At 60.1% G+C, this 18,404-nt stretch overlaps 1 protein-coding gene across 48 annotated transcripts in view; it reads left to right on the top strand.

Moving 5' to 3' along the window:
* SORCS2 (sortilin related VPS10 domain containing receptor 2) overlaps positions 1-18,404 on the top strand; it is a 507,067-nt gene that overhangs the window by 250,630 nt on the left and 238,033 nt on the right. The window lies entirely within an intron of this gene.

Raw genomic sequence — 18,404 nt, 5'->3', positions numbered from 1 at the left:
TCTGTGCAGAATTTGTTGGGTGAATTCACAGTGAATTCATCTATTCTGCTCTCCTTGGGCCTCGTGTCGTGTCCAGTTTGGCTCCAGACATTTCTGTGTGTGTCCAGGGACCCACGTGTCTCCCCATCCATGCTGGGCTTCCTCGAGGAGCGGAATTGCAGAGGTCAGTGGGCAGGTGTCCAGTAGATGCCGACAGGTGGCTGTGCTGGTCCCCACTATCCTCAGAAACATTTGATGAGTTCTGGTTGGGAGAACTATTGCAAAAATAGAGCAAGGGACTCGCGGAGACCTGTCACTCAGGCACGTTTGCCCATTTGCTCGGGGGGTGCCCCTCCCCCGCTCTCCTCCCATCCACCTGTCCGGCCATCCCTCTGTCCACCTGCATTTATGCGTACGTGCTTTCTTCCGGCCTGTTGAGAGCACATCGTGTCCAGTGTACATTTCCTCAGGACAGGGACATTCTCCCAGGTACTCGCAGCGCAGGACTGTAATGTTGACACAATACTATTGCTTCGCCAAGAGCCTGTGTGTCCCCAGAGCTGCCCTGTGTCCTCGTCTCACTTTCTGGGCCGAGCTCCAGGATCACAGGCTGTGTGTGCTTGTCAAGGCTTCTCGGCCACCTGTCGTGTGTCTTTGGTGACATCAGAGTGCTGGGGGCTGTTTGGTAGAACGCCCTCCCCTCGAGTCCGCCCGGCTTTCCTCACGGTTACATGGGGCAGGAACCCCCGTGCGCCCCGTGGGGAGGGAGGCTGTGGGCCAGCCCGGTCCTGCTGATCTCGGGGCCACTTGCTGAAGGTCTGCCTCTTTCCCTCGCTGTGAAGGTCCTGCTTGCTTTCTGTCATGAATACCATTTAGAAAGGTACTTGGAGGGCACACCAGTCTGTCCTCCTCAAACGTGTACCCATGCGTGTTAGCGTCGCCGATCATTCGCCAGCCCCGTCTCCCCGGGGTCTCTAAGCTGCTGCTGCTCTTCTTCTGTAACAAAGACCTTTCTCTCCTCCCTCCTTCCTTTCTTCCTTCCAATGGGATGCGGGAGGGCTGACCTGATCGAACCGATTGTCATCCACAATGACAACTGTTCTGATGCCTGAAGGGCCCAGATCGCAGCACTGGGGCCCTCTGAGCTGGCCTGTGTGTTTCTGCCGGGTGCCCATCGTTCTTGGAGGCCTTCTGTACTTGCTCGCGGACGCTCGGCCCAGCCTCCTCTTGTGCCTTCCGTGAACCAGCCCTGGAATCAGCCTGCTCTCCGAGGTATTTAGAAGCCACGAGCCAGACACTAGATGTGCCCACTGTGACTGTGGCGTCACTACATCCAGCGGTCTGGGTGAACAGAGCTGCGAACACCTTTCCTCTTATTGATGGGGGGAGGGTGAGGGATAAAGGAAAGAGGAAGTTTATATTCACACAGAAATAGAGAGACAGACTTTCATAGATATAGAAACAGGCAGGTACCTACAGGGGAACACCTGTGTGTATGTGTGCATATCATCCATTTGTCGTATGTCTTTTTTTTTTTTTTTTTCTTTGTCTTTTTAGAGCCCCACCCGCGGCATATGGAGGTTGCCAGGCTAGGGGTTGAATCGGAGCTGCAGCTGCTGGCCTACACCACAGCCACAGCGGTGCCCATATCCGAGCTGCCTCTGTGACCTACACCACAGCTCATGGCAACGCCGGATCCTTAACCCACTGAACGAGGCCAGGGGTTGAACCTGTGTCCTCATGGGCACTAGTCAGGTTTGTTACCACTGAGCCACAGTGGGAACTCCCATTTATCATATGTCTTCATAAGATTATGAGTTTGCTCTGATCCTTAGACAACATTCTAGTTCCCCCCCCCCCTTTTTTCCTATACCTGAGGCAGATGGAAGTTCCTGGGCCAGGGACTGAACACATACCACAGCAGTGATGCCAACTGCTGCAGTGACAGTGCCGGATCCTTAACCTACTGTACCGCAAGGGAGCTCCCCTTTTCTTTATTTTTAACTCCCCTGCCCAACAGTGAGTAGCCTGCTCCCGTTACCCTTATTCTGTTTACTCATTTGCTGAACCCCACAGTATACACACAGTCATTTCAGAAGCGCTAACGCCTACCCCTGTGAAAATCAAAACCCACGAACCAGACTTCTGTACTTGTGTGCATTTGTCTGCATCTTCCTGAGATGAAACAGGTATATCAAAATGTGCCCCTCATAACGTGAGTCGGTGAGTTCCGTCAAACACACACAAGGGTGTAAACCACACCCGTTGAGGCGTGCAAGGCCCCGGGCCCCTTCCCTATCGCCCCTCAACCAGAGCCAACGCCTTTCTGATTTTCCTCCCTTAGACCAGTTCACCTCTTTCTGCATCCGTGTCAGTGGGAAGCGTGTGTTTTCACCGTGTCTGCTGCTCTCACTCTGCTGTTCCTGCAGCTCCCTGCACCTCGCTGCTGGGCAGTGTCCCCTGGGTGACCTGCCATAGTGTCGCCATGGGGTGGCATTGTGCGTGGGGTTATTTGAGCACTGCTGCTCTGTACTTGGGGATGATGTGAGGTGGACAGTGGGCCCTTCTGTTGGGGGCACCTGGGGCCTGGGGTCTGGGTTGCTGAGCAGATGCACCAGCCATGACATGGTGGCACCTGGCTGTCACTGCATTAGCGCTGCTGCCCACTACTCTGATTTCACCCTGCAGAAGGTGCCAGGAACGATAAAAGTGTACCTCTACCACCTACTGTCTAACAGATGGCAGGCAGCATTTGCTGTATTTTTTATGAGTTCCATTTGTTTAAAAAATTTATCTGGAAGTTACTTACTTTTTCTTTCCAAGTAAAGATCAGACTGGTCCCAATAGGATTGGGGGTAGGAGGGGGCGTTTTGTGGGTGTGGACCCTCCTGAGGAGCCAGGGTCTGGGAGGGGCGTAGAGGAGCTGGGGAGAGCTTGCAGCCTGCTTGCTTCCCGGAGGACCAGCTTGAAGGGGGGAACCGGGAGGTCCTGGTGCCTGAGGGTCCTTTCTCAGCACTTTGCCGGACGCCCTGGTCTCCACATCGCCATCAGTCCCGGAGGCCGCCCTGCCGTGTGGGCAGGACCGAGCTGTCTTGCTCACTCTTCTGCCCACACAGGGTGACCCCTGGGGGGCCCGTGTTCTGCAGCCTCTGAGCACAGGGGCACCAGCTTCTCCCAGTCCCTCCCTTCCTTCACGGCAGCTTTCCCCGAGGGGATGCCCCCGCCCACCCCCTGCTCTTCGTGCCTCCTCTGGGTGACACTCCTGGGACTGTGCTGGGACTGGGGGGATTCCCGCGTCGCTTATGTCCCACGTATTTGTGCAGCTCCTGCTGTGAGCCGGAGCTCAGAGGGGAGGGGACCAGTGAGGAGCAGATGTTTTGGGGACCAACCACGAACATGTAAATGCCACTGACCCGTCTAGCGCCCGGTAGAAACAATGTTTGTGCAGTAAAGTGGCCCAGGGCGAGCGCGGGGTGGTGGCCAGTGCCCTGGGCAGTCTGTGGGCCCTGGGACAGTGACCTGAGCACAGCACACAGATATGGGGGGCACCCAGGGGGAGCAGAAGGTGGGTGTGACATGCTGAGGGTGCAGTGGCCAGGAGGCCGTGGGGCCAGTGTGAGGCTGGGTGGGTCTTCTGAGCCAGCGAGCCACCCCCCAACCCCAGGCATTTGTTCTACTGAGGAGGTGGAGGTAGGATTTACCCAAGTGCTCTTTTTATAAGGTCTGAGGAGAGAGGGGAGCAGGAGAGAGGGTGGAGAGGGGAGCAGGAGAGAGGGTGGAGAGGGGACCAGGTGAGAGGTGAAGAGGGGACCAGGTGAGGGGGGTGGAGAGGGGACCAGGTGAGGGGTGGAGAGGGGACCAGGTGAGGGGTGGAGAGGGGACCAGGTGAGGGCGTGGAGAGGGGACCAGGTGAGGGGTGGAGAGGGGACCAGGTGAGGGCATGGAGAGGGGACCAGGTGAGGGGTGGAGAGGGGACCAGGTGAGGGGTGGGGAGGGGACCGTGCAGGGGGGGAGTGGAGAGGGGACCAGGTGAGGGGTTTGGGAGGTAGCCCAAGGCCAGGGTCAGAGCCTCCTCCAGGTGAGCACCCCGCCCCCGAGAGCCTTGGAAGAAGGGGCTGCGGTATGGGGGCCCAGTGTTTCCTGGCTGAGCTGGATGGTGGGTGGGAACAGCCGGGCAGAGGCGAGGGTGGCCGGGGAGCTGCGGGGGAGGCCGGGACTCATACCTGAGCCAACAAGCGAGGGCGTGTGCAAGCCGAGCAGAGCTCCGGGACAGGAGGGCCGTGATTCCTGAGCGGGGCGGAGGCGAGGGGATGCTGGGATGCTCCGTCATAGCATCTTCCAAGCACAAGGTACCGCGTGGGCTTCACCACCGAGCCCCAGAGAGGAGCTGAACCTGCAGACCGCGAGCACAGATCAGCACCATCCACCCTTCCCGCGAGGCCGGGGTCAGCTCAGCGCCCCTCGCGTGGAGATGCACGTGCTCCTGGCTGGGTGGTTTGCAGGGGGCTGGGGCTGCAGAGTGACCAGCATTTCACGGGTGGGCGAGGTGGGCGGGGGCACCTCTCCCACTCCAGCTGCCCCCAACCTGGGACTGGCCGCCCTCAGAGGCCCCCCAAAACCTGGGCTTCCCAGTAACAGCAGAGGATGGAGACCCCCCACCCCAACACTGGCGCTGGAGGCCAGAGTCTGACACAGGGCGTTGGGAGGGCTGAGCTCTGGGGGAGGGCCTTCCTTGCCTCTTTCTGGGCTCTGGGGGGCCAGGAGCCGTTGGTGTCCCTTGGCGTGTGGCCGCGTCCCTCCAGTCTCTGCCTCTGCCATCACACGGCCTTCTCCCCGTGTCCCTGTGTCTCTCTGGGTCAAATTTCCTCTTTTTATGAGGATGTTAGCCCCCGGAGTAGGGCCCACTTTAATCCAGTAGGACTTCATCTTAACCAGTTCCACCTAGAAAAACCCCGATTTTTTTTTTTTTTAATTTAAAAAATTTGTCTTTTTATGGCCGCAGCCGTGGCCTCTGGACGTTCCCAGGCTAGAGATGGAATGCGAGACGCAGCTGCTGCAAAGCCAGATCCTCTGACCCACTGCGCTGGGCCGGGGATCAAACCCGCATCTCCATGGCAACCCAAGCCACTACAGTCGGATTTGTAACCCGCTGTGCCACAGCAGGAACTCCCAAAGACCCCATTTCTAAAATAAGGTCATCTTCATAGGTCCTGGGGGTCAGGACCTCAGCCTGTCTTTTAGGGACACGATTCATTCCATCCACAGCAGATGAGTTCTGGGCACTGCTGACCTTGACCTTAAACACTGGCTGTTCTTGGGATCCAGCCTTGGCCCTGAGCAGCCTGGGGCAGAGACCCCTCTGCCTGGAGAGCCTCTGGGATTGGAACGAGGCACCTGAGTGTCAGTGGAGCACCTGGGACACGCCAGCCCCTAGACACGGTGTGGAAAGCTCTTCTTAGCCCGTGGCAAGTCTCAGAGGCTTGGAGCTCAGCTCTGGGACATGCAGGCCTGAGCGGCTCCAGGCTTGGCGGGCCAGACCTAGACCCTGGTCCCTACAACCCCAAATCCTGGGGAGGCGCTGGATCTTCCAGCCCCAGCGGCCCCCACCTCCAGGCACTTAGGAGCTCCCAGGGGGGGTGGGACGTAAAGACAGAGGGCAGAGAAGCCAGAAGGCTTAGGGGTGTAGACGCAAGGGTGTGGGACTCCGAGGGCCGGGGCCTCCGACACACGAGCCTCCAGAGCCCAGAGACCTTCCCTCGGGGTTCTGGGATGCCAGCCTCGCCAAGTGCCTTCCTCCCGCGCATCCCGAAGCTGGCACAGGTGCTTTCCCGCGGGCACCCTCCAGGTGCTGGGCCTGCCCCGCCTCCCGGCCAGGCTGCTCTCAACAAGCCGCACTCGGCCAGCCGGCCCACCCGGGGAGGCGGCTCTGGAAGAGTGCCCGGGAGAGCCAGCAGGCCTCCTTGGCAGGTAAAGTAGGTTAGCTCACCCCCACAGGTGCAGGGAGAAGGCTGGCGACGTGGGCAGCGTCGTCTTTACTCTGTTAGAAGAGGGGAAAGAAAACCCCGAGCGCAGGCAGCCTGCGTCGTGTCTGCTTGGCTTCGCTCTGATGTACAGGTTCAGCCAGTGTGGACTGAGCACCTGCTATGTGCTAAGTGCTGCTCTAAGAACTGGGGATGTTTGAATGAGTGAAACAGAAAACGCTGTGCTCCTGGAACTAGCGGGAGGAAGCAGACATGAAACCAGTTACATACGCAGGTGGTGTGAGAGGGAGAGAGGTGATGACGGGGGAGGGGGGGCGTCAGAAGTGGGCCTGGTCAGCAATTTCAATATTTGGGTGAAACCTTGAGAAGGTGTAAGAACCAGGTAGGTGTCTGGGGAACTCCAGAGGGACTGTGCAAAGGCCCTGTGGCCGGTGGTTCGCGAACAGCAAGGAGGTCTGGGTGGAAGCCCAGGGAGCTGCTCGGGAAGAGTCAGGTCACTGTCGTGATCCAGGCGAGATCCAGGCGACGGCCTGATGGGAGGGTGGGTGGCGGCCATTAGAGCCGTCTGGATGTTTGCTGGTTTGAACGTGGACCCTGAGAGAGGAGTCAGGGACCAGCCCCACGTTAGACCTGAGCACCTGGGAAGCTGGTCTGGAGGAGGGGGATCCAGGCAGGTGGACCTGTCGGCCGGCCGGTTGTTGTGCCATCCAGGTGAGAGGCAGGTGTCTGACCCTGGGCGTGGCGTGGAGGAGGGTGGGGGAGGACCGGCCCATCACCCTGGGTGGCGAGACTGGAGGCGAGGGGATGGGTGGAGGCCCAGGCTTGCCTGATGGGCAGCGGGCGTGGGCCTTCCTCCCAGGGAGAGGACCGGGTTGGGGGTGGGCAAATGGTGACCTTAGGATGGAGGTGACCAGGCTGAGAGCGGGCGTTGGGACAGGCTGTCAGCGCCCAGCAGGGAGGTCCAGGCTGGGGTGAAAATATGCACGTCCCAGCCAGGGTGGTATTGAGGCTCCTGAAAGCTGCTGGGAGGAGCCGAGGTTGACGAGGGAGGAACCCGTGGGAGGGATTTGAAGACTGTGTCTGCCCGTTGACTTAAGCTTCCGCCCAGCCCCCGGCCCACCTCCCAGAGGGACCCAATTTCTCTCCTCTGAACCCAGCCGGCGACATTGGCACGTGTGCTGGTGGCCATAGCTTTCCTTGCCACCAGCCCTGGCTATTTCCTGGGCTACTTAGCAAAGCACGGGGCTGGGGGCTCGAACCCCAGAAGTTGACTCTCTCTGGTTGGTTCTGGAGGCCAGAAGTCAGGTCAGGGAGTCTGCGAGGCTGGCTTCTCCTGAGGCCTGGAGGGAGCCTCTGCCAGGCTTCCACTCTGGCTCCCGGGGGTTTGCTGGCAGGGTTGGTTTTCCGAGGCTGGCGGAAGCATCACTCGGTTTCTGCCTCCCACTTCATGTGCCTTCTCCCTGTGGGCCTGGCTCTGCCGCCCCTGCCCTGCCCCCCGCCGTCTCCTTTTTATCAGGACACCCGTCATTGGGTTAGGGGCTCACCCGGCTCCAGAACGATTCATTTTAACTCACTTTAACAAACCCATCTGCAGCAACCCTGTTCCCTGGTAAGGTAGCATTCTGCAGCCCTGGGGGTTAAACTGTAACACACGAATTGCAACCCATCGCAGTCGTTCTCATTGGGTATTTAGGCGCCTGCATGGTGGCTGTAGGACTGCAGGGCTGCCACCCACCCCCACCCTCCATCCTGCGCATGGGGTATGTGGGTCTCCCTGTGCAGGTGCCGTGTTGAGCGCCCCCAGGGATGCCCCCGGGGAGCCCTCATTGCGGCCCGGCCCAGCCAGAGGTCCTGTGCCCACCTCATTTCAAGGTGAGATCAGGCGTTTGAGGACCTGCCAGTCCCAGAGCTGGTGATAGCCGGGGCTGGCCTTGAAACCAGGCAGCCACCCTCTGGGTCCCCTGGCCGTGGGGACTGTCCCTCCTCCTCCTGTCCCTCCACACCCTGGGTTCTCCAGACCCCTGGCCGCCCGGGGGGACAGGAGCAGGGTTATCCTGGTTGTGCCCGTGGGCGAGGAGCCGGGGCTGAATGCTCCCAGGAACGGCCCCGAACTTCCAGCTCCAGATCATTTTCCCCTTCCTCCGTCCCAAGGATCTAGAAGGGCACTGGGGAGCCATGGGCGCTGCTAGAGCAGAGGAGGGCCTTGTTCGGGGCAGGGCAGGGTGGGGCTGGGCTAGACAGGCAAGTGCTCTGCTCACCAGGGGGTGGCCAGAGACCCCTTCTCAGAGGGAAGGCCAGGCAGCTTCTTCTAGGGCAGAAGGGCCGCCAGCCCCCGCCCTGCCCCTGCCCCCGCAGCTCTGGGTCACAGGAGGAGGGGTCCTTTTGTTTGGGAGTCTGTGCCACAGCTGACTTGCTTGTTTGGAGGTGCTGGGCTGAGATCCCCTCTTCTGGGCCTGCAGAGGGGGCTGCGGGGAGGAGAGTGCTCACAGTCGGGGCCTGGTGTCCCCAGGGCTCCAGCTCACGGGGTGACTTGTCCTCCCCTTTATTGGTCACTTAGGACACGCGGGGCCTGTGTGAGCCGCTCGCCCTTTACACACGGTCCCTCCTTCTCCAGGACGACCTTGTGAGGCAGTAGCACAGCGTCCTTCCTCACCCATTTCACAGCTGAGAAGGCTGAGGCCCGGGGGGCCGGCCACTCTCCTCGGGGGCGGCTCGTGTGTACACAGCCATCACCCTAGATCCCGTCGCTTCTGTTCACGTGTCAAGCCCGTCGGGAAAGTGCTCTATTTTCCATGGACGTTTAGGTGCACAGTTCCCGAATAAATTAATCCACAGGTGGGCGTGTGGGCTTCAAACCACGGCAGGGAGAGCCAGCCAGTCTGGGGCCCTCCAGGCTCCGCAGCCAGGGAGGCAGGCTCAGGACAGGCACCCTGGCTCCTGCCACCCGCCAGGAGGACGCTGCTGCCATCAGAGATGGATCCTAAATTAAAACATTTCGATGATGAGACAGTTCAGGCCGTGGGAAACCATGTCCCCGGCGCCTGCGCCCGTGGCCGTGAGGTTAGGCGGATGTTGGCATCTTGCATGTGTTGCAGTTCGTTGGCACCGTGAAGCCTCGCGGATGCAGCCCTGGCCTCTCTCCCAGCCCCGGCCTGCCCTTGTCCCCACTGGCTCTGACGTCAGTCTGTGTCCATAAACAAAGGCTGCCACTGAGTCTGTGCCGTATATGTGCTCGCAGTGTCCCACGCAGGAGCTCCTCTCCCCGCGGTGCTGTGTTGGAGACGGCTCTCTGTTGAGCGGTGGGATTCCACTGTCGGAATAACCCCCACTGATCTGTTTCCTCTCAGAGGGACCGCGTTTGTTCCTCCCCCAGGTTTTGCTCTTTTGGCCCCTCCCCGTCTGCAGCCTTGAGTCTCCCAGCGCACCTGCGCGAGCTCAGGTCTGGTCCCCTGGAGGCGGACTGCTGCTGCTCGAGCACGAAGCATCACCAGATGCGGTCAAGGTGTGCTCCCTGTGCTGGCCCTGCAGAGGGCTAACTAGGACCTCGAGGTCAAGGTCGCGTATTCCAAAGACGGTGCTTCCCTCCCTCCCTCCTTCTCTCCCCCCTCCTCCTCCCCTCCCGGGCACACAGCAGTGTGGTGGAATTCCTGCCCACCAACCAGGAGACGCACTCTTGCTTTGCTACCCACCCGTGAGCAACGTGGGGCAGGTTTCCATGTGGTGCTGCGCTTCCATCTCCCACCTGTCAGGTGGGGTGACAATCCCCCTCCACAGGTTGCCGTGACCCCGAGTCTCGCTCAGATGGGGGATGCGCGCGGCACGGGGTTCAATAAATGTTGGATGGTGTCATTTGTTCATTCATCGATTCATGGTCCATCCAACCACCCCCTAAGCCCTCAGTGCTCACGTGGGGGGTCGGCTCCCCGCCCATCCGCCCAGCCCTGGGGAGCCCCCTGCATGCCCCTTCCCCAGCTGGGCCTGGAGGTTGAGCTTCTCAGGTGGATTCTGCTTTGTCTTTGGTGGGGCCGCCTTTGGCCTGGAAAACCGCTCCAAGTTTCCAGGAATCTGATAGCCTTCTTCCCTGTGGAGCTTGCACAGCCAGAAATTCCACCTCCCCCCACCCCACCCTGGGGGTCCCAGGGAGCTGCCCTCCTGCCCCAGAGGGGGGCTTGTGAGAAAGGCATCTGGGGCCAGGATCGGGGGAGGTGGGGCCTGGGGAAGCATCTGGAAATTCTTGGTCCTTGAAATGAGTTACACAAATACCATTTGCTCTCCGCTTTACCCTTCAAACAACCCAAAGACCGGGGCCCACGGGAGGCGTGGGGCCACTGCATCTTCCTGTTCTTAGTGAGGGAGGGTCCCACCTGGCTGTGGGCGTGGCTGTGGGCGGGGTCTGGGCTCCATCTCCAGCTGTGACCTCAGGTGTGGCCTCAGTCTTATCTTTGGGGGATTTGACTGAGGGTCTCCTCTGGCTCACAAGGACCCCCTGGCGACTCTGGGTTCCCTGGAGTCACACGGGTAGATGCTGGTCACAAGCCAAGGCGGGTGATGAGCGACCAGAGGGCCCGGCTCCATCACGGCTGAACGAGGGAGCAGCCCCGGCCCCTGGTTCCCAGCCATGGTCCGGCTTCACGAGCGAGGCCTCTGGTGAGACCATCTCCTCTTCGCACCTGCTCAGAAGCAGCCTGGTTCACCTGCACACCGAGGTCTCCAACCATGTGAGGAGTCCCCCGCCCCACTCGTTACCCCACCTGGAGGCCCCCTCACCCCGCAGCGTAGCGCCCACCACGGCTTCAAGTCCTTTGCCTAATGACCCAACTCCTTGTCCCAACACATGTGCCCTGGTCATCCAGGCTCTCCTGTGTGGCTTCCAGCACCTGCAGGGGGTCTGGCCCTGGGAGGTGGGGCCTCAGCCAGAGCTTCGAGCAGGAGAGGGAGCGAGTGAATGAGTGAGTGAGTCAGTGAGTGAGTGAATGAATGAATGAATGTATGCATGAGAGAATGAATGAGTGAATGAATGCGTGAGTCAGTGAATGGGTGAGTGAATGAATGAGTGAGTGAATGAATGAGTGAGTGAGCGAATGGGGGAATGAATGAAGTGACCCAGGCCGGGACCAGGTTTTCAGCATGAGAGGCAGCCTGGCCTGGCGCCTGGGAGGCTCCGCCACAAACCATCCTGGAGCCCTGAGGCCGAGCTGCAGCCCACAGCAGGCCCAGTTCCCCTTAAGGCGCAGGGGAGATGGCCCCCAGGTCCCACCCGCTTACAGCTACCCGCAGGCCTCCTGGGTGGGACCCCTGTGGGGCGTTAGGAATCCCCAGCGCCCAGGCCCATCTGTCCCTCTGTGAGAGTGCAGGTCGGTGAGGGGGCTCAGGCTGCAGGACTGCGGGGAGCAGGAGGGCCCGGGCGAGGCAGGGAGCCCAGAGAGGCGGCCGGAGGGTGGTCCATGCAGAGGCCGGGGAGGCGGGGGGCTCTGGATGCTGCTCCCCAGCCTTGCGCATCACGGGATGGCCTGCCACACAGCACCAAGGCTCGGCTGTGGTCCAGGTGCCTGGGACGGGCGTGTGACAGCCAGGGAGAGACAGACAGAGACCAGGACAGGGAAGACAGAGAACGGAGAAGTGGCTGACAGCGCCCCGGAGGCTGGCTTTGCTGCGCCATCTCTCAGAAGCTCTGTGCTGTGTGGGTTTTGCTGACAGACCGTGAGCACCTGGGTCCTGACTGAGGGTCCAGCTCTCGGGCAGAGGGGGAGGTCCCAAGCCCCTCGGCCTGTCCCCACTCACCCTCCATCCCTCTGTCCTCCTCCGTGTCTTCCTCCTGTGTGGCCTCCCCTGCTGAGGGATGTGTCCTCGGCTGCAGATGGTGGCCTGAGGACCGAGGCGAAGCCGGGTTTGGAACCTGGGAGAGCGCGCAGCCTGCTCCCCTCGGGTTTCCTGGGCACTGGCCCCGCCGCCCTGCCTGCCGTCCCCAGGGCCACTTTGTGCCACAGAGAGGTATCGTCCCCATTTTACAGATGAGGAACTGAGGCCCTGGAATCAGCGACTTTCTTAAAGGCCTACAGGTGACCTCCTGACTCTCAGTAAAATGCAGGGCTCGTGAACCTGTCCCTCCTCCCGCTCTGAGCAGCCGGGTGGGTATGTTTGTTTGTTTGTTTTTCTTGTTACAGCTGCACCCACAGCCTGTGAAAGTTCCCGGGCTAGGGCTCAAATCGGAGCTGCAGCCGCAGCTTGTGGCAACACCAGATCCTCAATCCTCTGAGCGCGGCCGGGGATGGAACCTGCATCCTCACGGACACTGTATTGGCTTCTCAACCCTCTGAGCCACAGCAGGAGCTCTCGGTGCCGGTGGGTTTGCCATCCTGGGCCTCACCTTCGTCTTCTGCACATGAAGATGGTGACCTTCTTGCAGGGCGCTTGTGAGAAGCCCAGAGCCCAGCCCCCTGCTGGCACTGCCCAGGTGACCCGCCGCTGTGTCCCCAACACACAGGCAGCCCCTCAGAACTGCCCTCCTGGGCCAGAGTCAGCCATGGCCCGCTGCTTTTCACCTCGTGTTTGGCTAAATGGGTTCCTCCTGCTTCTTTCTTTTTTAAGAATATTTATTTTTAAAAAAAATTATTTTTATGCAATATGAAAGATTACTTTCCACTTACAGTCATTACAGAATGTTGGCTCTCTGCCCCGTGTGGTACAATCCATCCTTGAGCCTGTCTCGCATCCAGTACTTGGGCCTCCCACTCCCCCCTCTATCGCCCACCTTCCCACTGGTCAAGCACTTGTTTCTTCTCTGTGTCTCTGAGTCTGCTTTCTTTATGTTATATCGCTAGTTTTTATGCTTTTTAGATTCCACATATTAGCAATATCATGTAGTATTTATCTTTGTCTGACTCACTCCACTGAGCATAACGCCCTCCAGGCCTATCCATGTTGTGGCAAGTGGCAAAAGTTCATTCTTTTTTTATGGCTGAGTAGTATTCCATTATATCTATGTATATGGAAAGACAGATAGATAGACAGATAGATAGCACGTCTTCTTTATCCATTTATCGGTTGGTGGGCACTGAGATGGTTTCCATGTCTTGATAACTGTAAATAATGCTGCTGCGAATATTGGGGTGCATGTTAGTGTGTGGGCTTTTCTTCAGGATACATTCCCAGGAGTGGGATTGCCCGCTCCTATGGTAGGTCTTCTTTCAGGTTTTTGAGCCTGCTTCTCCTGTTTTCCACAGTGGCTGCTTCTTCGTTACCCCTGAGTCCTGGGAATTGGGGTGCTAAGGGTGTTTTCCCAGGAGGCTCAGTGCTTCTGGGGGGCAGCAGAGGAGATGGGACATTTCCAGGTGGGCACCGAGGCACCTGGCCTGTAACTCCAGGCCCTGGGGCTGCCCAGTGCCATCCCAGTGGGAATCTCTTGCCCTCGGGCCCGTGCATCCCCTGGACATGTAGGCAGCCCCAGTGGCAGACAGGCCATTGGGTGGGGTGTCCTAGCGGCCGGACAGCAAGGACTGCCAGGCAGGGAGGCTCACCTTGGGGGGTCACAGGGAGACCTGTTCTCCCCTACAGGCTGAGAACGTTCCAGGCCGGAAGGTGCAGTTTGAGGCTGGTGTCAGGGGCCGGACAGTCCCAGGTCCTAGAGATCCTGGAGTGGGCGGTGTGGATGGAGTTGGGGGCCACTGGGGGTCTCTCCTTCCTTCCTCTGGAGAGAGGAGGCACACCCAGGCAGCAGTGGGAAGGCCCTGCCACCAGGGCTGTGTGACCTCCCAGAGGTGACTCAGCCTCTCTGAGCCTACTGTTTCTCCACCTTGGAGGAGCCCGATGCGAGGAGCCCCCTGCAGGCCTGGCTCTGCCAGTTTGCTCCATCTTCTAGAACCTGTCCCTCTCCTGCTCCTAGCCGCGCCCCCGCAGGGACCCTATCACCAGGTGAGAGCCCCACGTGCCCCTGGGAAGCCCTGGCCCTCGCCTCCCCCCCACCCTTGGTCACAAATCGTGTCATTCCTGCTAGGCTCAGGACCCTTGCTCCCACCGCTTCTTCCCCACCCCCTATGACCTTGGCACAGCTGGGACCTTACCCACCCCTGCCACCTGGACATCACACCACCTCCTCCTCCCGCATGAGAGGGGCTTCTCCTAAAGCTTTGGGCCATGTGCACACTTGGCCGTGGCGCTGAGGGCCCCTCTGGGCTGACCCCAGGATTCTGTTCCTTGGGCTGCTCCTCATGCATCCTCTGCTGAGCCGTGGCTCCTGCTGGGCCTCCATCTGGAAGGCCCCACACCTCCTTCCCCTGAGGCTGCTGGAAGCTAAAATGCCCTCCTGGGTTCAGCCAAGACCATGGCCCCCCCGAGCAGGTTCTGACCCCGCCCTGGGCCTTGGCTTGGTGTTCATCCACGTGCCAGACTCCTGGGTGGGACACCAAGGTCCTCAAGGGCGGGCTGGTGACGCGACCATCTCCCTTTCTCTGTGCCTCAGTTTCTTCTTCTGCGAAATGGGTTAATGACGGGCCTATTTCATAGGATTTGCCAGGAGGAGGAAAAGAGCAGAGCAGAGGGGCCCAGACCGATGCGCACTGGTGCTGTGATAGTTCCCTGGGGCCCCTGCTGCCGTACAAGACTGGGTGCCCCAGACACGCCTCCCAGTCCTGGAGGCCGAGGGGTCGGGAGCACTGGCTCTCTCCTGGGCATGTAGACAGCTTTCACCTCCATGTCCTCACGTGGTCGCCCCTCTGGGCCTGTAGAGTCCTGATCACCCCTTCTCATGGGGACACCTGTCATCGTGGGTAAGGACCCTCCCTCCTGACCCCATCGTGCCTGAGCTCCCTCTTCAAAGACCTGGTCTCTATAACTACAGCCACCTTCTGAAGTGCTGGGGTTAGGACTTCAGCCTATGGGGTTTGGGGGGACACAGTTCAGCCTGGGGGTGCTCACGGCTGCGCGTGAGCTGAATGAATGAGTGAATGGAGTCCCCCAAATGAGATGCTTCCTTTCTGATCAGGAAAACCGAGGAGCTGGTCTCTGTTTTACGTTCAGGGCAAGTTACGAATCTGCCTTAAGGTGCATTTTTTCCACTCTATTTCCCACCCGTCAGCGTCTGTGTGTCGGGGGGGTGGGACCTCCTTTGGAGGAAGGAAACCTTGATGGGGTGGGGGAGGGGCAGCCGGGGGCGGCGGGTGGGGAAGCAGCTTTTCGCTGGAGGATTTGGCTTCTGGGACCACCAGCCCCGTCTCCACCTGGGATGCGAAGGGGAAGCAGGAAGGGGCTTCTTGGTGCAAAGGCCTGGATTTTGCCTATGTGAGTGGAAGACTTCCCAGCCCTGGGTTGCAGGCCCGGAGAAACCTGACACCCAGGCCCAGGGTGCAGCTCCTCTTATGCTCATTGATGCTGGATGTGGGGGCCTCAGACCTTGCTGCCCACCCCACCCTGGTATCTACAGCTGTTGTCCTCAGCGAGCCCCTTCACTGCTCTGGCTCCATTTCGCCCCCAGCAGGGAAGAGAGGTGCCTGCTCCTGCGTTGTGGGGTGAATGGGGCGGGGGGGTCAGCCTGAAGGCCCCAGCCAGGCATCCAGCGTGTCAGCCCCTTGTGGATGCAGCCTTCCTGTCCATCCCTTTCTGTGTCATCCTCAGGCCTTCTTGGGGCCTGGCACATAGTAGGTCATCAACAAATGTAGTACACAGTAGGTCTGCAGACAGACGTCCTGCCTCCTGGTTCTTGCTGGTGGGCGTTTTCTCTTTCTGGGCACCCCTGGGTTCCGGTCTCTCATCTCAGCGCTCTTTGGCCTCAGAGCCAGGCGACTTTATTCCAGGTCAGACGACGGAGCCAGACCTGGCGGCAGAGGCCCAGCCCGGGGTGGGGGAGGGACAGCAACCCGCCGAGTGCTCTGTGGACATCATTGCAAGTGACACATGGGGACCTGGGGCAGAGCCTGCCTCGCAGCAGGGGGACTGCACCAAATGCGTTTTCCTTTTGTGTCTCCCTGACTTGTCCACGTTCCTGGCCTGGGGGAGAGGCCGGGAGGGAGGCCGAGCCTGGTGCTGCGGTTTTGAGCTAATGCGCTGATGCAGGGCAGCCCGGGCATCTCTGGCCTGCATGCTGGGGTGTCTTGGAGTAGGGAGTACCCCGACACAAACCTGCCCATTGACCTGGGTGGGTGGTACCCTCCTCCCCTTTGGGTACCATAAGGGCAAGTACTTCTGGGAAAAATCTGACGGAAGGGAGAGGAAAGAGCGACCAGCCCATGAGAAGGCAGGCGTCCCACGAAAGCATTGCTGGGGGCAGGGCATGTGGGACGGCGGGCACAGGGCTTGCAGGGGGGTTTGAGGCTGGAGAGTGGGGGCTGAGGATGGCAGCTGAGGACAAGGCACTTGACTGTTGTTGACGGAGGGGGGCAGCATGCAGATTCAGCCTTACCCATTACCCTGGTAGTTCCCTGGCTGTGCTCCCTGAGCCCTGTCGGGGGTCCCTGAGCTAAGGAGGAAGAGGGGAAGCCAGGCTGAATTCTGCTCCCACCTCGTGTCCCTTTTGTCCCAAGCAGCTCACTTTCCTCTGTTTCATCTCTGACACCTGGACTTCTGGGTAAGACTTTATTTGGGACAAGAGTCCTGCTGCTTCAAAGTTGGTAAAATCTGGAGTTCCCGTGGTGGCTCAGAGGAAATGAATCTGACTAGTATCCATGAGGATGCAGATTCGAGCCCTGGCCTCACTCATTGGGTTAAGGATCCGGTGTTACATGTGGTGTAGGTCCCAGATGCAGCTCGGGTCCCGCGTTGCCGTGGCTGTGGTGTAGGCTGGCAGCTGTAGGTCCGATTTGACCCCTAGTCTGGAAACCTCCATATGTCGTGTGTGTGGCCCTAAAAAGAAAAAAAAAAAAAAAAAAAAAAAAGTTGGAAAAATTTTTTGATCAGCGAGACTGAGGTGGGATGCTTCCATTTTCATTTATTTATTCATCAAACACCACCTGAGTGTCCTTTCTCCAGGGCCCGAGCTGGGCAGCGCTGAGGACCCAGATGGCCCAGACACGGTCCTGGCCCAAGAGGAGCCCTGGCACCAGGGAGCGGACCCTGCCTGGGAGGCTTCCTGGTGGAGGTGATGCTGACCCAAAGCCCCAAAGGATGGGCAAGTTGTGTGCAGAGGCCCGGAGAGGGACGCAACCTCCTGCCGGTGGGAGGACCTGGGCTCCGGCCTGTGGACGGCAGGGTCGGAGTGGGGGACTCGTTAGGGGTATACGGAGGGCTGGCAACAAGTCTGGGAGGCACTAAGTCAAAGCCCTGGAAGCTTCTCGATGTCGCTCCACAGGCGAGACAGCGAGCTCTTCCTGAGCCCTGTCCCGGACGTGGACGCCCTCTGAAGTCTCACCTTGAGCGGTGTCATCAACCTGCACGGGTGCCAGGCGTGAGCCTTCCCAAGCTCGCCTTGACCCACGGCAGAGGCCACCTGGCCCCCAGGACAAGGCGGTCACCTCTCTGTACTCTGAGTTCCTGGGGGAAGCTGTCCCACCCTGTCCTGAGGCATCTGACTTGCTGGCATGGCTTCATGTGTCCTACCTCTGGACCAGCCTCCCCAGGGCCGGCCCCTTTTCTGTCACCCTCTGGGATGGTGGAGGGGACAGGGCAGGGCTGGAGTGCCCAGGGACATGGCCTGGTTGGGCTCAAGAGCCTTGGGGTTTGTGTGATGCCAGCTACCACATCAAGGACGCTAGCCAGTGGCTGTCCCCCTGGGAGATGTACTCAGTGGGTGGCCTCTGTCGCCGGTTGGTGGGGATGGAGTGGGGAGCAGTGCTGGGAGCCTTGGTGGAGCAGCTGGATGGGAGGCCCGTGCCTTCCATCTGGGTCAGTGCCCGGTGTCCTCAGCATGGGAGCTGGCAGGAGGGGTGTTGAGGGGTGTTGCTGCCATGAGTGCCAGGCGCAGTGCCCAGTGTTCCTCCACCTTATCAAGGTGTGACCAGCAGCACTGGGGGCCCCCCACCCAGGTGCACGGGGAGTTTGGGGGCAGCCTGATGGGGTGCCAGTGCCTGCTGCCAGCAAGTGGACTCCTGGGCTGGCCCCATGGGAGCTGGGGCAGTGGCATCTTGGGGTCTCCATGCCGAGGACCTGTCTCCATAGCTGCTGTCCCATGTCTCTGGAGCTCATGAAGGAGGGGGGCGTGCAGTCCCAGTGGGCCCTCACAAGGCCAGAAGCTTGGTGTAGCTCCCACCCCACCCCACCGCCCACTCTGCAAGGGGACAGGCGCTCAAGGGGGTGCCTCTTCTCAAGGTCGGGGGGCTTGAGCTCCCCCTCAGCTCCAGGGACATGAGGCTCCTCCAGCAGCAGTGCCCCCCAGGCCTGGCCCTCCTTCGTGGGGTCCCTCCTGCAGGCTGGCACCAGGACACAGCTGTCACACCGTCAGCCTTGAGTCCCAGCCCAGGGCTGCCCCAGAGGCTCCCTGACCGAGGCATTGCTCCCCCGGGACGAGCCTATGGGACT

Source organism: Sus scrofa, chromosome 8, assembly GCF_054392235.1.
Source record: "Sus scrofa isolate SSC_HxYL_T2T_F1_AM1 chromosome 8, Sscrofa_HxYL_maternal_Yorkshire_Landrace_v2.0, whole genome shotgun sequence".
Taxonomy (NCBI): domain Eukaryota; kingdom Metazoa; phylum Chordata; class Mammalia; order Artiodactyla; family Suidae; genus Sus; species Sus scrofa.
The sequence above is the reverse complement of the archived record's forward strand: the minus strand, read 5'-3'. Positions and strand labels throughout refer to the sequence as shown.